Source organism: Microtus oregoni, unplaced genomic scaffold (assembly GCF_018167655.1).
Source record: "Microtus oregoni isolate MIOR12 unplaced genomic scaffold, Mior012 000069F_ref0000032, whole genome shotgun sequence".
Lineage (NCBI taxonomy): Eukaryota > Metazoa > Chordata > Mammalia > Rodentia > Cricetidae > Microtus > Microtus oregoni.
In genome coordinates, this window is record NW_024543976.1 from 7,827,143 (window position 1) to 7,834,847 (window position 7,705).

Below are 7,705 nucleotides of genomic sequence, written 5' to 3' on the forward strand. Positions count from 1 at the left end.
TCTAGTAAGAAGTACCTGCCCCGTTTCAACTCTTTTTTCCCTACTCCATTCCAAGCCTGAGAAAGAAACCAGACTCCACCCACTGTCTATGCATGCGAGGCTTAACAGAGGGAAACACTACCTGACATTTTTCTTTGTTTGTTTTTTAAGCCTCATGAATGAATCTTTATTCAGTACAGACAGATATTTACAGCCAATAGCACAAAGGCCACAGACAAGAACGTGGAAGTACACCTGGGCTTTTAAGTTCTGGCCAGGCTCTCTCACGTGCCTAACACATTCCACCTGCGGGGGGGGGGGGGGGGGGGGAGAGCGGAGTTATGTGGCAATGCCAGCATCTTTAGAGCTCTTAATTCAGCCACTGATGACCATAATGAGGACCTTTGTTTGAACTAGCTCCTCTTCCAATCTAAAGTCATCTATTGGGTTAATTTCAAACTAGCACCTGGCTAACATCATGCACTGGTGACAAGGACAGGTTTAGTGAGTTTTAAGCTCAGACTCCCGGACCTTCTGGCCGGTCTTGTCCACCTCTGCATTCTGAGGCTCAGTAGACTGAGGATAAAAGGGACCTACCAGCCAGTTGAGAGGCGTGTTGTTAACAAGGTCATCCATCACATCATCTAAGGATTCTATAATTTTCTGCAGCTGCCCTTACTGGAAGTGAGGAAGCCATCAGACACTTCCTTAAAGGAGGCAGCATTGCAGAACACTGAGTAAATGTCGCCTGCCATCACCCCCAAGTGGTTGGCCTGATCTTAGACATTCTGTGGCAACCCTTGGACGTTGGACAGGAGAGTCTGGCATGTAGTTTGGAGCTGCTGAGTCAGGTTACGGGCGATAGCCAGAGTGCATGACTCCATGTGTTCAGCACAGTGGGACTCGTCAGTGTCATGGTAGCCAATGCTTCTCTTCCACTCCACCCATGAGACATAGAGCTTATCCTGGGCACTCTGGATTTTCTGGTTGGCACTGTGCATGTTTTTCTTGGCGAATTCAATCAGATGAACAGTGGAATGAAGCCGAGACATGGTCTTCTGGCTTTTCTGTTTGGCATCTTTAACCCTGCTGAGAGCCTGCTGATAGGCCCGGGAGCGGAGCTTAGTGGACAGGGACCCCAATCTTACATAGTAACTTGGCTTCTGAACCATATCAAACCCTTCCACCTTTTTTGCTTCTGTCTCTAGCTCTTCCTGAGTGAGAGGCAGTACTGGTCTACCAGGAGTTCTGACTTGGCAAGTGCATTTTCTACCCCGCTGCTCACAAGTGCATTTTCTAACCCGCTGCACTATCCGACTCCCCAAAACTGTGTTGATGCCGCCATTGACTACAGACTGGGTCCTCTCCATGCTGCCAGTCACTGCTCCTTCGGTCTTATCCACCACCCTGTGATCGTGCTGGCTACAGAATCTCTGGTCCCGGTCACAGTAGTTGTCACTGCATCTTTTGCCCCAGTTACAGCACCTTTGGCATGGGCAACAATCTCAGCTGTCAGCTGATTCAGAATAGGCAGTCTTTCCTCGGTCCTGTCTAGCCCCTTGTAAGCGTAGGTATTGGCAACAGCAATTTGTGACTCCAGCTTTGATGGGCAGCGCACTTGTCACAGTCACAGAGGTCACGGTCTTCACACCCTTCTCTGCCATCTCACACACAGATCTCAAATTTGGATGCTGGTCCTTTGTACTGATATAAGCGGAGCTCACCAGGTCATAGGTTGAGCTCACCAAGGGCAAGTTGTTTACCCTGATCACCATGCTCAGTTGTGGATCAATTGCAACCGAAGCCATTTTTTCCTCCTGGAGGAAAAAAAAAAAAACTAATGGCCCGAAGAGCAGGAAAAAAAACAAGTCTACACGGTCCAGCCCGCAGCACCGACAATATCTGATTTTAAGTTAACTTAGAAGTGTTGACATTCTATAAACTGGACTTGCCAAGTAAAGACTGCATTTAACAACTTTAAAATGTTGTGTGTATGCTTACACTGCCCCGTCTGTGTTGGATCTTAACTGGGGAGGAGGAGATTTGGTTTTAAATCACCTTTGGAGTGTTGAGAATTGATAAGCTGCACTTGCTGAAAAAAAGATCACTTGCCAACTTAACATTTTGTTTGTCTGTCTGTCTGTTTGCTTGTTTGTACCAGGGTCACATTTCGGTGCCCCGGGCTTAACTGGAATTCAAGGTCTTCCTGCCTCAGCTTCCTGAGTGCTGTTATTACAGATGTTTGCCACCACAGCAAGCTGGAACATAGTTCCAACGTCTTCCAGCCTCCATCTCCCTTTCTTTCCCTTTCCTCCCCCCACTTTCTTTCCTGCCTCTGCTTCCCAAATGCTGGGCTATCCGCGGAACTTTCCCTGGCTGGGTACCTATCTGAAATTTTTATCCAGGATCAGTAGGTTCACCATGTCAATTGCATACACCGTTCCTCCCTCCTGTCCATTGCCTGCAAAGATTTGCGTGGATCTGAGAAACATCACGGGTGGGGGATGACAGCAACAAGTAAAACTAAAAGTGCCCTGACTCAGACTTAGCCTCACACCGCAGAGGTGGGCAAAAGCGGTGCACGCAGAAGGAAACCGTCATTCCGGTATCAGCTGAGCTCAGCTCATCCCGAGAGAATCAAATGGAATTAGCTGACAGTCTCCTCCCAATATTTCTGCAAATCCCCAAAAGTCAGCAACCCACCCCATGGTTCCTCAGCATGCTCCCCATTCTGTTCCTCACGTTTAGAAGAGAGACTCTCCCTCACTCTCCTCAGAACACTCCCACAGCAGGCCGTTACCTTTCACCTGCAGTTAGCCCCTGAGCAGGGGACATAAGCATCCTTTGTCTTTGAACGTCCTAGGCAGGTGTCTACCCTGTGCTGCTCCCAGGGACTGGCAGCCTTCGGCTCTGTGGCTTTTCCCTGGATTTTCCTGCTTCTCGCTCTAGCTTCCTTTACCTTCTCATCCAGAAAGTCCTCATTTACTTTTTATGCTGATTGGTTTGGCTATTGCTGTGTTTCATTGCGCCTTCCAAATCATGCCCTGGGGGCATCATCTCTGCTAAATAAAAGGCTATTTAATCCAGGGAGAAATTATGCCACTTCCTTCCAGGCTGAAGCTGCCGCAGTCACTCACGGTTGATATAGGAACTGCTTTATCTTGGTCATAAGATGCAGCAACAGGGCTTGATTTGGAGGGGAGGGGTGTTTATTGCTACAGAGTGGTAGCAGGTGGCGGAGCTCCTGACCCTCAAGGAGCCTGACAGCAAAGGGTGCACTGAGTGAAACAGCCTGAAAATTCTGGATCTGATAAAGTCAGCATGGGCCCTTTTTACTTTTCCTGCATCTACACACACACACACACACACACACACACATACACACACAGATACTTCCTTTGGTAGCTATGAGACATGGTGGGCCATCACTCTCCCTGACATTGAAGCACAATGGAGCAAGTCCTGATTCAGCAGAAGGCCAGTGGCTTTCGAGTTTTATGAAGACTTATGCATCCAGAACAAAGGCCATGGGGAAAGGGCTTTAGCACCACACAGTCCGCTGAATTATTGAACCTGGCCTCATCGGAGTCCTTGCTCTGGTACCTGACAGTTAAGAACTCTTGTCAGCAACTACTGACAGCTCAAGCAACCTAGTGGAACTATCTCAGATGGATGCAAAAGAATAAAAACGAAATATCCTCTGTCTTCACAAAAGCAGCGAATAGGATCTCTTAAGCCTTGACCAGTGGTGCTGTCCCATTTGTTATAGAGACACTAGGTATGGGAATATCCACCTCAACAGTAGTGCTCCAACAGAAGGGATGTAGGAGCAGTCTGGCAGGCAAGGGTCGGCAAAGAGGAGCAAAGAGGTAGCGGCTACAAATCTGGGCGCAGCAGATAGTGGTGAGGAGTAACTGTCGATGGTGTAAGCACCCTTTAGAGGGGCGCGGTGAAAGTCTGTCCTTGAGTCAACAAGAAGCCCGTCCACCCGGGCTCTGTTGGCTGCTATTGACATTCAAGTTTAATATGATGTGGCTGCATTTGCAGTCAGCGGCTGCTAAATCCCGAGATATTTGGATTACATGGCCATAAACGGCTTTTGTCTCTAAGTCCATGAAATTTACAGAGATACAAGGTTGCGCTGCCGTGGAATCACTCTGTGACTTTGACTCATTCTGCTAACAATGTTTTCCAGAATGCTCTGAGAGAAATTTCCAAGCAAAATATTGCAAGCAACATAGGTAATAATATCTAAATAAAGACCATGGCTGTTAGATTGATTGCTTTACCACCTCATCTGATGAAATGCTTGCCATTGTTCTAAGAAGTGGCTGTGCTCCTCTCTCTTTCTCCCTCCCAACCCCACCTCCCCTCCTTCTTACTCTTCAGCCCTGGCCGCCCTAGAACTCATGCTCCTCCAGTCCTCACCTTCCAGGTGCTAGAATCCTCTATCTTATTTTAGATGTAGACAAAGTTCAAAGATTTGAATAACCTAAGCTCAGTTGACTAATAAACATTGCAACCACTCAGCTGGAGACATGAAAATGAATGTTGAAGTAGGATGACGCGTAGGTAGACTTGGGGAGCTATCTTTAGCGCCCTTCCTTTAATACCCTTTCTCCGAAGTCAGCTTCCCTAAAATTGAATTGGGGTTGATGTCTCCCATGGATTGACTTCCTGAGGAAGTCCTCCCAGGGTCTCTGATAAGGAAGTAAGGAAGGTCAGAGAGTCAAGTATGAGATGTCGGGAAAAGCACCACGGAAGTGATGCCCCAATCTTGTGGTGTTGGGGAGGGAGGCCGGGGGCAAACTGCACCTCAGAGCTTTCTCTTTGTTTTGGTTTTACGAGACAGGGTTTCTCTGTGTAACAGAGCTGTCCCGAAACTAGCTCTTGTAGACCAGACTAGCCTCGAGCTCACAGAGACCCACCTGTCTCTGCCTCCCAAATGCTGGGATTAAAGGTCTGCACCGCCGCCGCCCAGCATCTCAGAGCTTTCTAAGCAGAAGTACCGTCACCTCTGCCAGTTGGCACTGTACACATAGGAAACACCCACCAGAGCTTGCAAAGCAAATCTCACCAAACTCATTGACACATAAGGGGGATCCAACAGGTCTGCCCAGAGCACGGCCGTTGTCCACTGAGCCCATTCAACAGCAGAGCTGGGCCACGGCCAGCTACAGTCCTTGACTGCTGTCCTAGGGAGAAGAGATTTAGAGGGAGCCTTCGATAGGGGGCTCTGACTCCCAGTCGATAGCTGGGAAGAGTAGAAAGGCACATGAGCCTTTCAGTGAAAAGGAGCTGTGTATTGGGAGCCTGGCATCTTTAAGTTTCCATAGGATTATGTTATGGAGGAGGCAGCTCAGCTGTGGCATGGCCAAAGGACCTCAGCCTTTGCAACCCTTTTCATTCAGCGAAATGTCCTTCCCATGCCTCTACCACTGTGGGAATCCGTGGTTCTGGGCAAGTCATCATAAACCCTGTAAGCCTCGGGTCCCTTAACAGGAAAAGGAAGAAAATTTTCTACCCCAGAATTTGCTGAAATAAGCAACAAGGAGACACCTGTTAAAGTACTTTGTAAATGGCCATTAGCAACATCAGCTTGTAGTTAAACAGAAAGAATCGTGTTTCCAGTAAACTGAGCTCATAGAATTCCATGACCTGCATGTGGGTGGATACAAAACAACATTCAATGTAAATTCAGGGAAACTGAGAGTTTCTTCTTAATGCATCAAAAAACCTGCATCTGCTTGTTCACTAACATCCATCCAAGCCACCATCCAGCTAGAGATTAGATAGACTTGAAAGGAGAGCAGCCTTGAGCCTCAGGAAACCTCATCTCCCAAAGACACAAAGCAGCCAGGCCACGTCAAGAGGAACCGCCAGTTCCCATCACACACACATCCTGTAGCCTTAGCTGTCCCCACCCTCCCTGCCAGGCCTGGACTAACTCCCCAGCAACTCCTGAGTAGGACTGTGGTAAACACATTTACGTGACAGTCCACAGGGCCCAGCTGTAACTAGGACTCTCTCAAATATCTGGGAAAGCAAGTGGTGAATGGTGGCGTGCCCATTGAAACACTCCAGGCCTAAGTTATGAAGAGTCTTTGACTTTCCATACTGAACAGAAAGGCTCTCAACTATGGCACAGTCTCTCTGTCTGTCTCTGTCTCTCTCTCTCTGTCTCTCTCTCTCTCTCTCTCTCTCTCTCTCAGCTGTTTCCTACGCAAGTAAAGAAAGAAAGCATGCACTCTAAAATCAGAACAACTCGAGCTCCCCTCCTGGCTTAAGCTTTGGCCAGTTTTGTGACTCTGAACCTTGGTTTTCTCGCCTGTGAAATGGAGAAGTGAGTTTCTCCTCACGAACTGCTGCAAAAAGGCCTGTGACCTACAGAGATGTCTGTGCTGCTTGGCAGACATCCACCGACTTCCATGAAATAAAATCCACACTGATACAGGAAAGGGCTGGACAACTGTTTTTGACATAATGAAACATTAGTTATTATTACACTCTTCAGAAAGCACTTCGGGGATTTGTCCTCAGAGGGCATGAAATAAATAGTGGTAAACTAATGAATATACAAATGGCTGTGTTCAACAAGCTTTTTAATTCACAGAAAGGAGAGAACATTCCTGAGATCTCTCTGGAGCTACAGAGAGAGTTCACGGCCAACACGTGTAACTTAGGGATCGTCTATCTCAAAATAGAAAGTGAAAGTGAATGAAAGACTTCAGATGTAACTTAGAGGAAGTCCTCGCCTAGAATGCATGGGGCCCTTAGCTGATATCCATCTGGCACCCCTTCTCCCAAGAAAACAAAAAAGGAAATTCTTACATACTGTCAGGGCATAAAAAGAATGTCACCTTTCTCTCTCTCTCTCTTTCTCTCTCTCTCTCTCTCTCTCTCTCTCTCTCTCTCACACACACACACACACACACACACACACACACACACCTGGACTAGGAATTGAATTTAGGACCTTGGACATAGCTAGACAAGTTCAAGCACTGAATCATATCCCCTAACTTTAATTTAGCTGTTTTTTTTTATCTTGAGTAAACATATTCTTAAGTTACATTTTCCTTGAACTCACTCGGTAGCTCAGGCAGACATTGAATTGTGGTCATCCTACTTCAGCCCCTCAAACATCTGGAAGTATAAGCCTACACTTACAGCCATCCCAAACATCTGGAAGTATAAGCCTGCGCTTACAGCCATGCCAAACATCTGGAAGTATAAGCCTGCGCTTACAGCCATCCCAAACATCTGGAAGTATAAGCCTGCGCTTACAGCCATGCCAAACATCTGGAAGTATAAGCCTGCGCTTACAGCCATCCCAAACATCTGGAAGTATAAGCCTGCGCTTACAGCCATCCCAAACATCTGGAAGTATAAGCCTGCGCTTACAGCCATCCCAAACATCTGGAAGTATAAGCCTGCGCTTACAGCCATCCCAAACATCTGGAAGTATAAGCCTGCGCTTACAGCCATCCCAAACATCTGGAAGTATAAGCCTGCGCTTACAGCCATGCCAAACATCTTTAAAGTGGCCTTGTGCCTCACATCAGGCTTCACGTGCCAAGCAGGTACCCATTCCTCCCTTCACTGTGATGAGGGCAAAGCCTCTGAGCATGGGGCAGCACACTCAGCCTTGCCGGGTGCAGGGCTGGACTTAACAACTCTTTCTAGATCAGGTCACGGCAGAGTGCTGTGATTGCCAGTTGGTGCT

General features: G+C 47.6%; 1 pseudogene; it reads right to left on the bottom strand.

The window, feature by feature from the left end:
• Positions 1 to 480: 480 nt before the first annotated feature.
• LOC121440682 lies at positions 481 to 1,787 on the bottom strand (annotated as a pseudogene).
• Positions 1,788 to 7,705: the final 5,918 nt, after the last annotated feature.